This window comes from Callospermophilus lateralis, unplaced genomic scaffold, assembly GCF_048772815.1.
Source record: "Callospermophilus lateralis isolate mCalLat2 unplaced genomic scaffold, mCalLat2.hap1 Scaffold_79, whole genome shotgun sequence".
Lineage (NCBI taxonomy): Eukaryota > Metazoa > Chordata > Mammalia > Rodentia > Sciuridae > Callospermophilus > Callospermophilus lateralis.
The window spans coordinates 4,633,721-4,653,495 of record NW_027515935.1 but is presented as its reverse complement, the minus strand read 5'-3'; positions in this window follow the sequence as shown (position 1 = coordinate 4,653,495).

Below are 19,775 nucleotides of genomic sequence, written 5' to 3'. Positions count from 1 at the left end.
TGAGAGACCTCCTGGTACAATTCACCATGAAGGGGGATTATGAAGCAATATTTCTCAGGTGACTTCATTTTTCAAAGATTTGGTAGACATGATTGGTGTTTTGCTATTTTATGACTGCATTCTAATTTATAAATTGAATATTTAAAGTTTAGGGTGAGCCTGTGGTTGTGGCTCAGCAGTAGCACACTTGCCTGGAATGTGTGAGACACTGGGTTCAATTCTCAGCACCATGTAAGATAAATAAAGGTCCATTAACAACTAAAAAAAAAATTAAAATTATTTAAAAAATAAATAAATAAAGTTGAGGGTGTATTTCCAACTACCAATAAGCATTGAATAGGTACTAATTTCAGAAACTTAAAAGACCACATATTTTGCTTTTGAAAAACTGTGGAGTGGAGGCTCTTTCTCTCCTAGATTATTATTATTGCAGGTTAAGAGACCAGAAAAGAACTATAGAAAATAATGAAAGATAATTTTGGTAAGGACTAAAGGGGATGTTGGGACAGATGTAATAATGATAATAATAATGGTAGTAATTTCATAATAATGATAGTGTTAATGATAATTATGTTAATAACATTTTTTTTGTTTATTGTGCAGTATATGACCAGACATTCTGCAAAGCCGTTTACATATGTTATCTTTGTTAGTTGTCAGAATAACACTGTCTTTTTTTTCCCATAGGAGAAAACTGAAAATCAAAGTAGTAAATAAAATTTTCTAAGATAACACAGTAAGTCAAGGAAGTAACTCAAACACAGTTGCATCTAACCATAGTCTATACTCCTTACAACGCTTGGTACCTGGTGATAATTTTGAAATTAAAAAAAAAAATATTAAAAATAAAGTAGCATGGGCTGAGTCTGTGGCTCATGGCAGAGCACTTGCCTTGCACATGTGAGGCACTGGGTTTGATCCTCAATACTGCATAAAAATAAACAAAGCTATTGTTTCTATGTATAACTAAAAAAAATAAAAAATAAAGTAGCACGTTAGCATATTCTGTGTAAGTGATTTTTTTAAAGGGCAACATTTGAATAATATAGGCTACATAATTAAGAATTTTTTCTCAGAACTGAGGATTAAACCAAAGGTCCCACATGTCAGGCAAATATTGTACACTGAGCTATACTGCCAGCCTCAGCTTGGAGGCATTTTTCTTCTTACTGGCAAAACAAAATAATCTTTAAAAATTACTCTCTTTAACTTGATGAACTTAACATTACTATTCTACTATTCTATTACTATTCTACTATTCCAGTTCCTTGAAAATTTAGTAGTTTGGGGGTCCAGTACATGTTAAAGTGGGAACATAGAGGTCATATGTGAATTTTAAAGAAGACAGCACATGGCTGCTGCAGTGCTGCCTGCGGCCACTGACCGATCCCTGGACACTGCTGCCTCCATCTTAGGACACCTGCTGGGAACTGGAGGCACAGTGTTGGGGTGCCTGCAGATTTGTTGCTGCCACTGATATCTCAGAACACAGCTGCCTCTGTCTGGGGACAACAACCAGGGCCGAGAGGTACATTGTCAAGGTGCCTACAGGTTTGGTTACACCTGAAGTTTTCCTGCTAGGTGTGCTTGCAGCCAACATCTTGCTGCAGAGGCTGGAGAGGGCTGGGATCTCCTCCAGCTCAGCTAGAACTGAAGCACTCCGAAACAAACAAGGCTGGCTACAGCAAGTTGGAAGGCAAGAAGAGGGGGTGAGGGCATCTTGCTCCTGGTTCACTCAGCCAGCTGATCTGACACCAAGCAGAGTCCCAGGACTCACGTGGGCCAACACTTTCTGGGCTCCAGCACCAGCCCTGTCTCTGACTCCCTCCTCAGTCTGGCATTCTCTGATCCCTTGGCCCCACCAGGTCTGGCATCAGTCCAGCAACCAACAGGGCCCTTGGGCGCCCCAGGCCTGAGTCTCCCAGCTCCACCCCAGCCACAACCTGTCCCAGTGCTCATAGCTATATGGCCAGCCGGCAGCTCTCAGTGCCTTGTCCTGATCTTCCCAATACAGAGCACCTCTCTGTGACAGGTGCACAAGTCCCAGAGCTCAGCACTCAGAATTGCCTGGGAGAAAAGTGCCTGATGTCCTGATAGGAGCTATTTGGCTTAATGCTGTATATTGTTTGCATTGGATGCTGTTAATATTGAGGTCCCTCTAAAATGCCTTGTACTGGGAACTTTCAGGGACACTCTGAGTCTGCAGGGTAGAAAATGTGCTGCCTAGATCCATACTGCTACATGGGAAGACACATGAACAACATGAAAAAGTAAGGGAATAAAGCAACCCAAATAAACCAAGATGCTCCAATGATAGAGTTCATTGATAACATAGTAGAAGAGATGTCAGAGAAGGAGTTCAGAATGTACATAGTTAAACTGATCCACAACATAAAGAATAATGTAGGGAGTGAAAGCAGAGATGATTTTTAGGAGGAAAAGTTCACTTCAATAAAGAGAGAGTATAAAAAGAAATCTAGTAGAAATCCTCATAATTTAGTAATCAACAAACCAAATTAAATATTCAATGGAAAGTACATCAACAAACTAGATCCCTTGGAGGACAGAATCTCAGGCAACCAAGATGAAATATATAATCTTTTTTAAAATTTTGGGTTTTTTTATTTTTTTAAATTTTATGACAGTGGAATACATTACAATTCTTATTACACATATACAGCACAATTTTTCATATCTCTGGTTGTATACAATGTATATTCACACCAATTTGCATCTTCATACATGCACTTTGGATAATAATGAGCATCACATTCCACCATCATTAATAACCCCATCCCTCGTCCCTTCCCCTCCAACCCCTCTGCCCTATCTAAAGTTCTTCTATTCTCACCATGCACCCTCTCCCTATCCAACTAAGAATCAGCCTCCTTATATCAGAGAAAACATTCAGCATTTGTTTTTTTGGGATTGGCTAACTTTACTTAGCATTATCTTCTCTAACCACATCCATTTACCTGTGAATGTCATGATTTTATTCTCTTTGATTGCTGAGTATTATTTCATTGTATTTATATGCCACATTTTAAAAATTCATTCATCTATTGAATGGCATCTAGGTTGGTTCCACAGTATAGCTATTGTGAACTCTGCTGCTATAAACATTTATTTGGTTGTGTCCCTGTAGTATGCTGTTTATAATCTTGAAAATAAAGGTAACAACATAGAGAAGATGGTTAGGAACCATGAACAGAACTTGCTAGAATTATGGGATAACATGAAAAGACCAAATTTAAGATTTATTGGGATAGAGGAAGGCATGGAGATGCATGATTAAATATTCAAAGGAAAGTATCACCAACCAAAAAAATGCACAATATTTTCAATGGAATGATATCAGAAAATTACCCAAACCTGAAGAAGAAAATGGAAAATCAAATACAAGAGACCAAATACAGGATCCCAGATGTACAAATTTGCAATAGACCCATACCAAGTCATATTTTAATGAAAATGCATAGAATACAGAATAAGGATAGAATTTTGAAGGCCATGATATAAAAATATGAGATTACATATGGGGGAAACCATTAAAAAATCAGCTGATTTCTCAAACCAGACCCTCAAAGCTAGGAGGTTCTAGAACAACATATACCAAACTCTGAAAAAAAAGGATGCTGGCCAAGAATTTTATATCTGGCAAAATTAAGCTTTAGATTTGAAGATAAAATAAAAACTTCCCACAATATAAAAAAAGTTTTAAAAATTCACAAGGAATCCTCACTACAGAATATTCTCAGTAAAATATTCTATGAGGAAAAATTTAAGAATAAAAAAAGTAAAAACCAGCAGAGGGAGAAACTACACTAAAGGAAAAGATAATCACAGGGGGCGGGGATTGTAGCTCAGTGGGAGAGAGCTTGCCTTGCATGTGTGAGGCACTGAGTTTGATCCCCAGCACCACATAAAAATGAATAAAATAAAGGTATTGTTACAATGTATAACTACAAAAATTCAAAAAAGATAATCAAAAGATAAACTAATTCAAACTAAAAACCAGAAATAACCCAAATTAACAGGAATATAAATATTATTTCAATAACAACCATGAATAATAATGAATTAAACTCATCAATCAAAAGACATAGACTGGCATATTGCATTAAAAAACTATAATCCAACAATATACTTTCTCCAAGTGACTCACCTAATAAGCAAAGACATCCAAAAACTGATGGTGAGTGAATGAGGGGAAAAAAAATATTACTCACATGGACCACATAAACAAGCAGGGATTTCCATCCTCATATCAGATAAAGTGTACTTCAAGCCAAACTTAATGGGAAAGGATAAAGAAAGACATTTCATGCTGCTAAAGGGAATTATACTTCAACAAGACATACCAATTATAAATATTTATGACCCCCCAAATGTAGCATCTATATACATCAAATAAATCCTTCTCAATTTCCTGAATCAAATTGACCACAACACAATAATACTGGGTGACTTTAAATCACCTTTCTTGCAACTAAATAGATCTTCCAAACAAAAACTAAACAATGAAACTATAGAACTCAATGATGTAGTCAATAATTTAAACTTAATAGACATATATAGAATATTTTATCCATCAATGAGCAAATACACTTTTTTCTCTGCAGCACATGGATCTTTCTCTAAAATAAATCATATCTTATGCTACAAAGTAACTCTTAGCAAATACAAAAAAATAGAAACACTATCCTGCATTATTTTTCTTGGGGGAGGGATACCAAGGATTGAATTCAAGGCCACTCAGCTGTAGTGCACATCCCCACCCAATTTTGTATTTGTATTTTATTTAGAGGCAGGATCTCACTGAGTTGCTTAGCACCTCACCATTGTTGAGGCTGACTTTGAATTAGTAATCCTCCTTCCTCAGGCTCCAAAACCCCTGGGATAACAGGTATGCTGCACCATGCCTGGCACTACCTACGTTCAATCAGATCATAATTAAATGAAATTAAAAATCAACAATAAAAAAATAGAAGCTATGCTAACATCTGGAATCTAAATAATATGCTATTGGATGACAAATGAATAGCAGAAAAAAAATCAGAGATGAAATTTTTAAAAAGTACTTAGAGGTAAATGAGAACACTAATACAACATATCAGAATCTCTGGGAAACTATAAAGGCAGTGATAAGAGGAAAGTTCATTGAATTGAGCTCATTCGTTAACAGAATAGAAAGTCAATGAATAAATTACCTAACATTACATCTCAAAGCCCTAGAGAAAGAAGAACATATCAATACCAAAAGCAATAGAAAACAGGAAATAATTAAAATCAGAGCTGAAATCAATAAAATTGCAATGAAATAAAAATTCAAAAAAATGACAAAGCAAAAAGTTGGTTCTTTGAAAAAATTAATAAAATTGATAAACCCTTAAGTCATACTAATGAGAAAAAGAGAGAGAAAACTCAAATTAATAAAAATTGTGAACAAAAAGGAAATATCACGAAGGACACTAGTGAAATACAGAATATAATTAGAAACTATTTTGAAAATTTATACTCCAATAATATAGAAAATCTTGAAGACATTGACAAATTTCTAGAGATATATGTCTTACTCAAACTGAAGAAGGAGGACATACACAATTTAAGCAAATCAATTTCAAGCAACGAAATAGAAGACACCATCAGAAGTCTACAAAGAAAAGCCCGGGATCAGACTGATTCTAAGCTCAATTCACAAGACCTTCAAAGAAGAATTAACACCAATACTCCTCAAATTATTCCATGAAATAAAAAAGGAGGGAACGCTTCCAAACTCATTCTATGAAATGGTATCATCCTTATACCAAAATCAGACAAATTTGAATCAAGGAAAGAAAACTTTAGACCAGTATCCCTGATGAACATAGAGGCATAAATTCTCAATAAAATTCTGGCAAATCACGTACAAAAACATATTAAAAAGATAGTGCATCACTATCAAGTGGGGTTCATCCTAGGGATGCAAGTTTGATTCAACATATGAAAATCAATAAATATAATTCATCATGTCAATAGACTTAGAGACAAGAATCTTTTCGATAGATGCAGAAAAAGCATTTTACAAAATACAAGACCCATTCATGTTTAAAACACTAAAAAAACTAGTAATAGTAGAAGTATACCTCAACATTATAAGAGCTATCTATGCTAAGCCCAAGGCCAGCATTATTCTAAGTGGAGAAAAATTGAAAGCATTCTCTCTAAAAAAATGGAACAAGAGAGGGATGCCCTCTAACACCACTTATATTCAACATAGTCCTTGAAAATCAAACCAGAGCAATGAGACATGGAATAAATTCATGGGATATACATAGTAAAAGAAGAACTCAAACTATCACTATTTGCTGATCTTTTAAATATTTCTATAATTAGAAGATTCAAAAAATTCCACAAGAAAACTTCAAGAACTAATAAATGAATTCATCAAAGTCACAGGATATAAAATCAACACTCATAAATCAAACACATTCCTATACATCAGTGATGAATCCACTGAAAGAGAAATTTTAAGACTGTCCCATTCACAAAAAACATCAAAAGAAAAAAATACTTGGGATTCAGCTTATAAAAAGAGGTGAAAGACCTCTACAATTAAAACTACAGAACACTAAAGAAAGAAATTGAAGAAGATGGAAAGATCTTCCATGCTTTTGAATAGTCAGAATTAATACTGTCAAAATGACTGTATTACCAAAAACATTATATAGATTTAATGCAGTTTCTATTAAAATCCCTATGACATTCTTCACAGAAACAGAAAAAGCAATCATGAAATTTATTTGAAAAAATACGATACCCAGGATAGCCAAAGAAATCCTTAGCATAAAGAGTGAAAGAGGAGACATCACAATACTAGACCTTAAACTATATTACAGAGCTATAGTAACAAAAACAGCATGGCATTGGCATCAAAACAGAAATGTAGACCAATGGCAAAGAATAGAAGAGAAAGAGACAAACACACTTAAGTATAGTTACCTATAATATGACAAAAGCACCAATAACATTCTTTGGAGTAAAGATAGCCTCTTCAAATGGTGCTGGTAAATCTGGAAATCCATATGTAGCAAAATGAAATCAAACCCCTATCTCTCACCATGCACAAAACTCAATTCGAAGTGAATCAAAGATTTGGGCACTAGAACAGAAATCCTGCACCCAATAGAAGAAAACGTAGGACCTAATCTCCATTATGTTGGCTTAAGAACTGACTTCCTTAACAAGACTTCTAAAGCACAAGAAGTAAAATTAAGAATCAATAGATGGGATGAATTCAAACTCAAAGGTTCTTCTCGGCAAAGGAAACAATCAATAAAATGAAGACAGAGCCTACAGAATAGGAGAAAAAATTTACCACATGCACCTCAGATAGAGCATTAATCTCCAGGATATAAAAGAACTCAAAAAAACCCAAAAGCAAAAAAAAATAACCCAATCAATAAATGGGCTAAGGAAATGAACATACACTTCACAGAGCAAAAAAATATAGTCAATCAACAAATATATGAAAAAAAATTGTTCATCATCTCTAGCAATTATAGAAATGCAAATCAAACTGCTCTAAGATTTCATCTCACTCCAGTCAGATTGGAAACTATCAAGAATACAAATAACAATGAGTTTTGGTGAGGATGTGGGGGAAATGGTGCACTCATACATTGTTGGTGGGACTGCAAATTGGTGTAACCATTATGGAAAGCAGTATGGAGATCCCTCAGAAAACCTGAAGTGAAACAACCATTTGATCTAGTCATCCCACTCCTAGGTTTATACACAAAGGACTTAAAAGCATCATACTACAGTGATGTAGTGATATCAATGTACAGCAGCTCAATTCTCAATGGGCAAACTCTGGAACCAACCTAAGTGGCCTTTAATGGATGAATGGACTAAGGCACTGTGGTATATATACAAAATGGAATATTAATCAGCCTTAAAGAAGATTGAAATAACATCATTTGCAGATAAATGGAAGGTGCTGGACAATATCATGCTAAGCAAAATAAGCCAATCCCAAGAAATCTAAGGCTGAGTGTTTTCTCTGATATCTGGAAGCTAGTTCCCAATAAGATGGGGAGGTGGCTAGTGAAAAGTTAGATCTAATTTGGATTAGGTAGATGGAAGTAAAAGGAGGGGAGGGGATATGTAGGTAGGAAGGATATTAGAATGAATCAGAAAGTATTACCTTATGTACATATATGATTATATGACCAGTGTGATAGAATGCATTTTGACATATCATATAAATGGAGTATAACTTGTCATTCTTCTGATTATACATGTTGTAGTGTCAAAATGCATTCTACTGTCATGTACAACTAAGTAGAACAATAAAAAATGTAATCTAAAAAAAAATAAAGATGAAAAAAGAACAGGGGTAAGGAGGAGGAGGAGGAAGCACGTCAATGTAATTTTCTCACTTGGCTGTGAGAAGTATCTGTCAAACCTTACCTCAATATGAATTTGTACCTTTTGAATGCCTAACTTGCAAGTCATGTGACTAATTTGCAGGAAATAAGAAAATCAGTTCTCTTTATTATAAAAATGACTTCTTATACTTGGCAAAACAAAATAATCACCCCCCTTTTTTTAAAAAGCCTTATTTACTACTTGTTGTCTAAACCATATGTTTAAACTGCACCTTATTAAGGCCACATTTATACATTTTTACTAAAGGATTTTTATATTTCTTCTGTCACAGGGAGGTGTTTATTAACTTTATTATTTCTAAGTTCTTTTACTGTTTAAACTTGCTTCAGAGAATGAGTCTGTAAAAGTCTTTAGGATTGTATCATTTAATAGAAATTTTTGTATGCTCATTTATATTATTTTATCTTGGTTGATTCAATAACTCATTAGGGAGAGCTGTATTTGGAGTTGCTAACACAGAGAAAAGAAATGAAGAGAAGAATTACCCCTGAGTACAAACCTTATTAACAGCTATTCAATGAATTTAATTTTTTCTGGAAGACTGCCACCATTTGTTTTTTGGCATGTTGACTTATATTAGATTTTATACCAGTCATTTTCTTGCACACTTCAGAAACATTCTTCTAATTATCAAAGCACATGGGAAAATTCAACCTGATCTGACCCAAGCTTATGCTATAAAAAGGAATGGGGTATAACATTAAAAGTTATCAGTCTATCATTAGGAGATAAAAGATGCAAGAGAGAAACTCGTAAGTGAACTAAATTACACTCATCAATGATTAAGCAGTCTTAATTGCTGCCAATGATTATTGTAAATAAAGAGACACTGGGAGAAAGATATATCAAAAATAGTAAGGCTTTTTAAAATGACTAATTAATAAATACTAATGTGAAACTGAAATTTTAACTTGAGGATGTTCACAGTTAATTATATGCTGTTAAATTCCTGAGGTCATAGAAAAGTGTAGATAAGTAAAATTGTATGTGTAAAACACCCTTATGGAACATATGTGTTGAAGAAAATGAAGGTTGGATGAATAAAATGTAGAGGAAACTTTTTAGACAACTTTCGTTTACTAAAATAAATACCATCTATTAGCAAAGCACAATGTTGAGTGTTCAATTCAACTCTAGCTTCTGTGATAAATTGGGCTATAAGAAAAGTTGAAAAGTAAAATACAAAGCATAATATAAAATAAAAAATATCAATAAAGATATACAAACACATCCTTTTGCCTCCTCAGACCATTTAATTAAAACAATTTAAATCAACTCTGTCTATAAATGTTTGAGAAAGCATGCTTATATTTATTTTTGGAGATCAAAGAGTGGTAATCAATGAAATAATTAATTTTGGGATGGAACTGAAAGGAAGGCTGGGAGTGAAATAAGAAAAAATGGAACAAAAATATTCTAGGGAGAGAAACATTGTAGTTTCTGAAGTTTTGCTGAGCCATAGTGTGTTTCTAAGGGAGTTGGAAACTTTGTGGCTACATTTCATCACCCATAAATTTTGATACATTTTAGTTCCACTTTATTTTCCAGAATGTCTGCAGATGTACTTTGTATTTCCCCTGATTCAAAAATGTCATTTTTATTCACCAGTGGAAGGGCCTTTTCATTTCCAAAATGTTATTAATATGTGGCTTTATTTCATTGTAGTCAGAGAATGATACTGTGTTATTTGAATCTTTTAGAACTAGGAGTGTTATTTTTTGGGGGGGAGATGTCTTTATTTTTTGTGGTCTAACATGAGGAATTCTTAGAGACTAAAGAATATAAAAAATATATTTTTATCATGGTTCAATACACACACACACACACACACACACACACTTACACACTTTTGGTTATGCTTCTTTGATCATTTACATTTACCAATATTTTGTCCAATTTAACATGAGAAATATTTTAAAATCACCTATAATCAATGAGTCTGTCACTCTCCCTCCAAACCTCTCCTTCCCTTTCTCTCTCTCTCTCCCCCCTCCCACTCCTCACATTATCTACATTTTATTTTATTTTTTCCATGAAAGTAGTTGCCATGTTTTGAGGGTATGACTATTAATCACTTATTATTTGTCTTCTTCCAACATGTAACGTGCACACAGGTATATGAACATATCTTAACAGATAGTGTTAAATTAAATTTAACAAAAGGATAGCACCCAGGCATTATGTAGTCATTCCTCAAATAGAATATTTCCATAACCCAGAAGGTCCCAGCCTCCCAGTCACCAACCGCTCCCATTAGGTAAACATACACTGATTTTGAGAATCAGGCTCAGCTTTCCCTGCTTTTGAACTTTACATCAATAGAATCATGTCATCTAATTTCTTAACCTCACATGATAGTTTTAAGATCCTTCTGCATTTCATATAATAATAATTTAATTATCGTCATTGGATACATAATATGTCATAAGTTTTTGATATGGAGATGGGCTCTGGGTTCTTCCCTTGAGGAGCACTTGCTGCCCAGCTGCAGGGAGCACTACCAACACAGCCTCCAAGTGTCCTCTGCTTCAGGCTCTGTTTCAGCTGCAGGGAGCCCCTCACTTATGTTTTTCACCCCTGGAAGAGTCCACATCTAGTTGCAAAATATGACAGATGTTACAGAGACCTAACTCTTCCAATCCAATTTACACAACTGTCAGAAATTCTTCACGTGTCAGATCTGCTTCCATCTAAGGCTTTGTGGTTCTTGTATCAAAGTTCAACTTGATTCTGTTCAGGACTTCTTCTCCCTTCCTTTCACAGATATTGATCCCTAAGTATCTTGCTCTCCAAATTCCATCTTGGTATGTTCCTTCAGAGAACATAGCCTGTGATCCAACTACGGAATATATTTATCTATTTTCCTCCAAAAGGTCTTCTGGTCTGTCTTCCTTGTATGTTATTTCCAATACAGAGAGCTGTTGGAAACATTCTCAGACATTTCCCAGTTTGAGGTGTTTATTTAGGAATGGAATTGTTGCAGAGCAGGGTATTGGTTTACATTGGCATTGCCTACATAATTTTATAAAATACTTATCCCAATTTACCATTTTCGCATGAGAATTTCAGTTACTCAGCATATTTATCGAACTCTGGCATTTTTAGTCTGTTTTATTTTAGTCCTTTTGGTAAGTACGTGGTGGTTTCTCACTGCAGTTTTAATTAACATGTCTCTAATGACTAAAGCAATTCAGCAAAATTTCGAATGTTTATTGGATATTTGGACACACACATACCTTTTTCTGTGTTTGCAAGTGGTTGCTCAAGTCTTTTGCCAATTTTAATTGTACTGTCTGTCTTTTTCTTATTGATTTTAGAGCTCTTCATTTTTTTAGATGTAAATCTCTTTTCAAATATGTGTTGTGAAAGCTTTCTTCTTATCTGTGGTTTATTTTTACATTCCCAAAATGGTGACTTTGATTAACAGAAATTCTTAATTTTAATGTAGTCTAATCACCATTTTTTTCCTTTAAGCTAATGATTTTTATGTTCAATTTAACAAATGTTTCCTACCCATGGCTATAATGAGATTGTTCTGTTTTCTACTGAAAGTGCTATGTTTAGCACTGCATATGTGAGGTAGTTATCGAGATCCATTTTTTTTCTTTATGGAAATTCTGTGGATCCAACATCATTTCTTGAAAGCCCCTTCCTTTACCCACTGCTTGGCAATGAAAGTTTTGTCATCAAGAACTTGATGATGGCTGTGTCTATCTAATTTGTTGGTTTTCTACCTTTCCACTGTTATACTGAATGTATGTGTCTAATTATGCAAGTATTCTGTTTTTTAAAGATCTTGTCTACTTTAATATACTTATACTTGTATATGACATAATCAACTTTTCAATTTCAGTAAAAGAACAGGTGTTCTTTTGATAAATAATAGATTTAATGTAGTGGCTGAGGTGTGGCTAAGTGATTAAGCGCTGACCTCCCATGTGTGAGGCAATAGGTTTGATCCTCAACACCACATAAAAGTAAATAAACAAAATATACTGTATTCGGGTACAACCAAAATATATTTTAAAAAAATTAATAGATTTAATCTATAAATTTGGACACTGTATTTATTCTTTAGATCCTTGAAAATTATATATTCCTTAGTTTATTCAAGTTTTTTTAAAATTTTATTTGTATTTGGACACAATACCTTTATTTTTATTTATTTATTTATTTATTTATTTATTTATTTATTTATTTTTATGTGGTGCTGAGGATCAAACCCAGTGCCTTGAACATGCTAGGCAAGCGCTCTACAGCTAAACCACAACCCCAGCTCCCATTTATTCAAGTTTCTAAAATGGTCTCCTAATAATATTTTATATTTTTCATGTAGAAATTAAAAATTAAAATAAATTTTCTGGAAATATCCATTTATTTCATTGCTTTTACAAATGTGATAGAAAAATCTAATTGCTTATTTTAATGCATTAATTCTACATGTAGGAGCATTGCTAAATTTAAACAAATTCTGATAATTATCTTTAGAATTTTATATTTTTCATACATAATCATTTCATCTGTGAATAATAATACTTTCATTTCTTTCTAATGTACACATTGTTTAGTTTTTTTTTATTGTGATTGCTCTGAGTAGGAAATGAAGTACAATGCTGAACAGAAGTAGTGACAGCATGCATTCTTGTCTTTTTTCTAATCTTAGAATGTTTCCAATCTCAAAATGCAAGACTTCAATCAACCATAGTTAAATGTAATGTTTCCTATTAGCTACACGTACATTATCTGCAACAGATTTGTGAGGTTCCATTCCATTATTGATTATTCTTAGTGTGATTATAGTTGGGTCTTAAATTTAAGCAAATACTTTTTATTGCATCTTTTGAAATTATTGTCTTTTTCCTCAAAACATGTTAATATGTTATGATCTATTAATGCAATTTATTAGCCATTTTGTTGAGTCTTTATTACATATTGTAATATGTAATAAATTATGTGGAAGTGGAATTTTCACCTAAAGTTTAGGTGGAAGTTCTAAAATGTAGGAAGTTAGAAAAAAAACACTGTTTCCATCTTGAGAATGAGAGAAATCTAAGTAATTGCAAAATAAAAATTGTTTTGAGCCCACAAGAGAGTTAAGCAAACTAATTGCCAGAACTCCAGGGAGAGACATTCCACTGGGAGCCAATGTATTAGGAATGGCTCACTTGGCCAGGCCCATGGCAAGGGTCACTGGACATCATAAAATTAAGTTATAAAACAAATCAGATATAATTTTAACAAAGTAATTACAGATTAAAGTTCAAAAGAAGAATTGGGGGAAGAGTAGGAGACCTAAAGGAGCTACTTGAGTGGTACAGGCATGAGTGACATGAGACTGGGTACTTCTTTCTAGACACTCTCATTTTCACTTCACTTTTAATGGAAGCAAATGCTTTACACCACTGGAGAGTGGCTGTAATTCTGCCAGAGACACAGATTCTGATCCATTATTGCAGAGTAACAGAAAAAAAATTCCTTGTAGGAGAGGAAGCAAGTCATCTTAGGTCTATGATCTTACACCATAACTATTAAAGGAAATTCTGATAAGAAAGTTTCCCATGCCAGATCTGACACACTACAGGTTTGGGTTCAACAAAGAGGAATTCTGTGAAAGTACTGTCCCTGTTGATCAAGCTCATGTGTTCTACCTAAGACAGAGGTGGAGGAAGGGGCAAAGTGGCCAAGCCTCCTCTGACCACCAGCCTAGCCAGCTGCAGTACCAAGAGACAGAAATCTAACACTGAAAGGAGGGAAAGAAAGAACAAACTGACTCTGAATGTACAGATATGCAGATTGATAAAATCTCAACATAGAACAGAAACAATGAGAGAAGTATTCCATTATGATAGTCCCCATACTGGGAATCGAAAGGGATCTTAATTCAAATTCTATGTTAAAGGACATAGTGGAAAAATGCAGACCACATTAATAAGCAGTTGCAAATATCAACAGGAAGATGGAAAATGTAAGAATGAGTCAAGGGGAATGCTTACAAACAAAATAGAGATGCAAACATGGCATCAGATATGAAGATTCCTTTAATGAGCTTTTAATAGGTAAAACACAGCAGAGGCAAGATTTACCAACTCTGAAATGGATCACTAGAAATTATTCAAAGTGAAATTTTTTAAAAAACTAAAAATGGTAAACAAATAAACACAGTGGTGTCTGGACTTCCAGAAGGACTGGAAAAGAAATTATGAAAAGGAAGAAATATTTGGAGAGAGAATGGTTGAAAATCAACCACCAGGAAAGAACAACATGGAAGCATAACTGTATGAACTTCAGAGTGTCACAATCAGAATGAAAACAAAACAACAAAAATCTGAAGATTAAAGATAAAGAGGAGATTTTGAAGGCGATTAAAAGGGATACAACAATAAAAGATAACAGCACGAACAAAAAAGTACAGAGAGAAATTTCACCAGAGTTCTCAACAAAAAACATTCAAGCCCAAAGACATTTAAGTGCCTTCTTCGAAGTTCTTTCCTGTTCTCTCTTTGGTTCGGTTGACACACATGATGAATTTGATATTGTCAAAAAGATCCCAGGGCTCTGTTTGGTTTTTGTCCATCTTTTTGCAATGTCTGTTCTTCCTTGAATGATTTCCCTGTCACTTCCTCTGAGTCTCCCCTCTGCTTCTTCATCCCACTGTTCCCATCAGTGACTTTTGTTTTATTTTTTTAATTTCAGAGTTATTTCAGTTTTAGAATGTCTCTTTGATTCTTTTCCATTGCTTTCATTTCTCTGCTCATGTTTTCCTCACTTTTGCCTGTAATTTTATTTATTATCAGACTGATTTGCTTCACTTCATTTGGAATAGATGTGCTAGACATTTAGAAACAAAAGGACATTTCGAGTCCACCTCCGTGTCAGATTTGTTTTTTCCCTGAAGCATGTGTGGACTTGGTGTCCTTGTTCTTCTTCAAACACTGAGATATTTTGAGTCCCATACCAGACTTTCTTTGATTATTGTTTTCTGTTCATTTGGCTAGACCTTGCCTTGGTTGGACTTGAACTCTGGACCTTGGTGTCATCTTTGGCATTAGTTGAAATTTTCTCTTTTTAACTGATACTTTTTTGAACACTTTGCTTATCAGTCAGACCCACAGGGAGATAGAATTTAGATATTCCTTCTTTGTTTTTTGTCCCCCCAACCCTTTCGGACTCTTCCATCATTTACAGTAGCCTTGAATTCTTGGGCTTTGTTTTTCTGATGATCTTACCCTGAATATTAATTCTTATCGGTTTAAGTCTTTGCTATATTTTCTGTGCCTCACTGGCTGCATTTAGCTATAAACTCAACACTGCAAAAACTTATATTATATAACGTTTCTCCCTGCAACTGTCCTCCAATATCTACTCTTCACTAAAATCTGTCTCTTTCTGTTTACACCCCAGCACTTTTAGATAATTGCTTTTGTATTTTGTCCACCTATGAGAGCTACTTTTTGCTGAAGATTTATCTAAGAAACTCTTCAGTCCATCACTCTCAGATGAGGAAATTATTATTATCTTTTTAATGACTGAAAGCTCAGTAGCAGTGTCATCTTTTCATTCCTGATATTTTTAATCTATCATTTCCCCCTCCTATTTATACTCTTCCAATTATCTGACTTTATTTTTAGTTTCTTCACTCATAACTTAAAATGCATCTTGGGAGATTTTAATAAAGATAAACTAAAAAAATATGTAATTTTCTTTAAAAAATTACAGGTTGTACTTTAGTGGTTGTTTCCATTAAAACTTTTTGATGACCCATCTTCTCGATTTTTAAAAAAGGTATCTAACTTAAACAGGTTTTTTGGAAGCATATTCTTCCAGGATTAACTTGTTAATAGTTAATTTTGGAAACACTCCCAGGCAAAACTAGTAAGGAAGTGGAGGAAAAGATAGAAGCAGAATACGCCACCAAAGTTGCAGTTTCTGGTGATGCCCCGCTCTCAGCTGTACGTTACACAAGACATTTCTCTCTGTCTTTGGCAATGGGCTCTGGGTTTATTCCTGCATTCAGGATTTATTTACTAAGGACTGCCTCTGTTCTGTTTCTCAAGAGAAAAGGCTTTCTTACCTGAAGGACAATTTTCCCAGAAACAATTGCAGATGAGTGCTTGCTTACAACCACACTGTCAAATTAGGCAAGCATCACAGAAACAAGGTCTAAGGGACTTGGGGAGACCTGCAGTGGACATTCTTTCCATTACACTAATCTTAGTCCTTCAACTTCTATATCCACACTCAATCTATGCTCACAAATAGTCTCAACTATCTTAATGGAAATTTGGAAAAGCAAAGGTTGTAAGAAGTTTATGTTATTAATATTTTTCTCTCTCTCTTTAAATATATGGATAGTACTGAATTCAAAGAGGCTTAACATGTTTAATTATATCATTTTAATATATATATAATTAATTCATTATTAAAAGGTTAGTATTTTAATATTGTTGAGTTAGCATCACTGTTTAATAATGTAACTAGACTGTTCTAATGTTTTCATTTTAAGAAAATCTGTTCTATTTTTATGAAATGAAATGTAGAGATTTTGATGATTTGATAAAACATTAATATTTATAAAGTAGACAAAGTAGTGAGTATAAGGACCAAATAGTTTGTGACAGGATTATATAAATTCAATGAATAATTATTTTCACCATTCTATGCATCAACTTTTAATACCAAATATCTATTGCTGAAACCATAACACTTCATATCTAGCCAGTGAATGCTTTGTGTGTTCATGGTATAATGCATATACATAATACAGGATGTCAGAATGTACTGACTTCTATGACAGGAACAGGTTCCTTAATGATGAGTGTAATTGGGTTAGAATAGGTCCTTTTGTTAATACCTGTGAGTTACTTTAAATTATCTCTAATGTTTCAGTCCATTTTTATTTTATTTAAATAAGCCAGCAGGATTGTATGGTTGTGTTAAATTTCTTTAACCTCTTTAAACCTGAATATGGTGACTTAATCTTAAATAAGGAAATTTTTTTTTTCTATTAAGACAGCAATCTCTGGAAATTTAGCAGAATTTCACTAAACTATGAAAACTTTTAATTTTAAAAGTAGGCCAAGATTAGATTTTAATAAAGGATTGTAAATCCCATGTTCCTCTAAACTTTCATGCAGTTAGCAAAGCTGTGGGAATCTAAAAAATAAGACAATTTCCAAATAAAGCTATCTGATTATTTGAAAATAAGTTAAAAGAAGACTTGCCCTGAATATATTCAAACATTGCAGAAGACATTTTATTTTACCTGTATGGGTTCACATATTTCTGGTGATCTTTGCAGATTTCTCCTATATATTTTTATTGATTGTATATAATCTTCTGAGAAGGGTCTGTTCAGTTACTTGGCTCACTTATTGATTGGATTATTTGGATTTTTGGTGTTTCACTTTTTGAGTTCTTTATATACCCTAGAGATTAGTACTCTATCTGATGTGCCAGAGGTAAAAATTTGCTCCTAAGATATAGGTTCTCTATTCACCTCACTGATTGCTTCTTTTGCTGAGAAGAAGCTTTTTAGTTTGAATCCATCCCATTTATTGATTCTTGATGTTAATTCTTATGTTATAGGAGTCTTTTTTAGGAAGTCAGGTCCTAATCCCACATGATGGAGATTTGGGCCTATTTTTTTCTTCTATTAGACATAGCGTCTCTGATTTAATTCCTAGGTTTTTGATCTCTTTTGATTTGAGTTTTGTGCATGGTGAGAGATAGCGGATTAATTTCATTTTGTTGCATATGGATTTCCAGTTTTTCCAGCACCATTTGTGGAAGAGGTTATCTTTTCTCCAATGTATGTTTTTGGTGACTTTGTCTCATATAAGATAACTGTAATTATGTGGGTTACTCTCTGTGTCTTCTATTCTTTACCATTGGTCTACAAGTCTATTTTGGTGCCAATACTATGCTGTTTTTGTTACTATTGTTACTATAACTGTATCATAGAGTTTAAGGTCTGGTATAGTGATGCCACGTGCTTCATTCTTCTTGCTAAGGATTGCTTTAGGTATTCTGGGTCTCTATTTTATATTTTCCCCAGATGAATTTTATGACTGCTTTTTCTATTTCTATGAGAAATATCATTAGGATTTTGAGTGGATTTTCATTAAATCTGCATAGTGCTTTTGGTCATTTTGACAATATTAATTCTGCCCGTCCAACCTATTCAAGATCAAGGTAGATCTTTCCAGCTTCTAAGGTTTTATTTGATTTCTTTCTTTAGCATTCTATAGTTTGTGTTGTAGTGGTCTTTCACTTCTTTTGTTAGGTTGATTCCCAAGTATTTTATTTTTTCTGAGGCTATTATATGGGGTAGTTTTTCTCATTTCCTTTCATGCTTGTTTTCACTGACATACAGAAATGACTTTGATTTATGGGTTTTGATTTTGAACCCTGCTATTTCAATGAATTCATTTACTTCTTGTAAAAATTTTCTGCTGGAATTGTTTGGGTTTTCTAGTTATTGAATCATATCATGGGCAAATAGTGCTAATTTGAGTTCTTCTTTTGCTGTCTGTATTCTTTCAAATTCTTTCATCTGTCTAATTGCTCAGGCTAGTGTTTCAAGAACTACATTAAATAGAAGTGGTAAAAGAGGGCATCATTGTCTTATTCCAGTTATTAGAGGGAATGCTTTCGATTTTTTTTCCATTTAGAATGATGTTGGCCTGGGGCTTCGCATAGATGGCTTTTATAATGTTGAGATGCTTTCTGTTATCCCTAATTTTTCTAGTGTTTTGAATATGAAGTGATGCTATATTTTATCAGATGCTTTTTCTGCATCTATTGAGATGATCATATGGTTCTTTTTAAGTCTCTTGATGTTATGAATTACATGTATTGATTTCTCTATGTTGAATCAACCTTAAATCCCTGGGATGAGTTCCACTTGATTACGATACATTATCTTTTTGATATGTATTTGTGTTAAATTTGCCAGAATTTTATTGAGAATTTTTGCATCTATGTTCTTTAGAGATATTTGTTTGACGTTTTCTTTCTTTGATGTGTCTTTGCCTTGTTTGGGAATCAAGGTGATATTGGCTTCATAGAATGAGTTTGGAAGTGTTATCTCTTTCACAAAATAAATTGAAGAGTATAAGTATTAGTTCTACTTTATAGGTCTTGTAAAACTTGGCTCTGTATCCTTCTGATCCTGGGCTTTTCTTTGTTAGTAGGCTTCTGATGTGTCTTCTATTTAATTGATTGAAATTAATCTGTTTAAATTGTGATAACATCCTGATTCAGTTTGAGCAAATCAAATGAATCTAGAAATTTGTTGATGTCTTCAATATTTTCTGTTTTATTGGAGTACAAGTTTTCAAAAT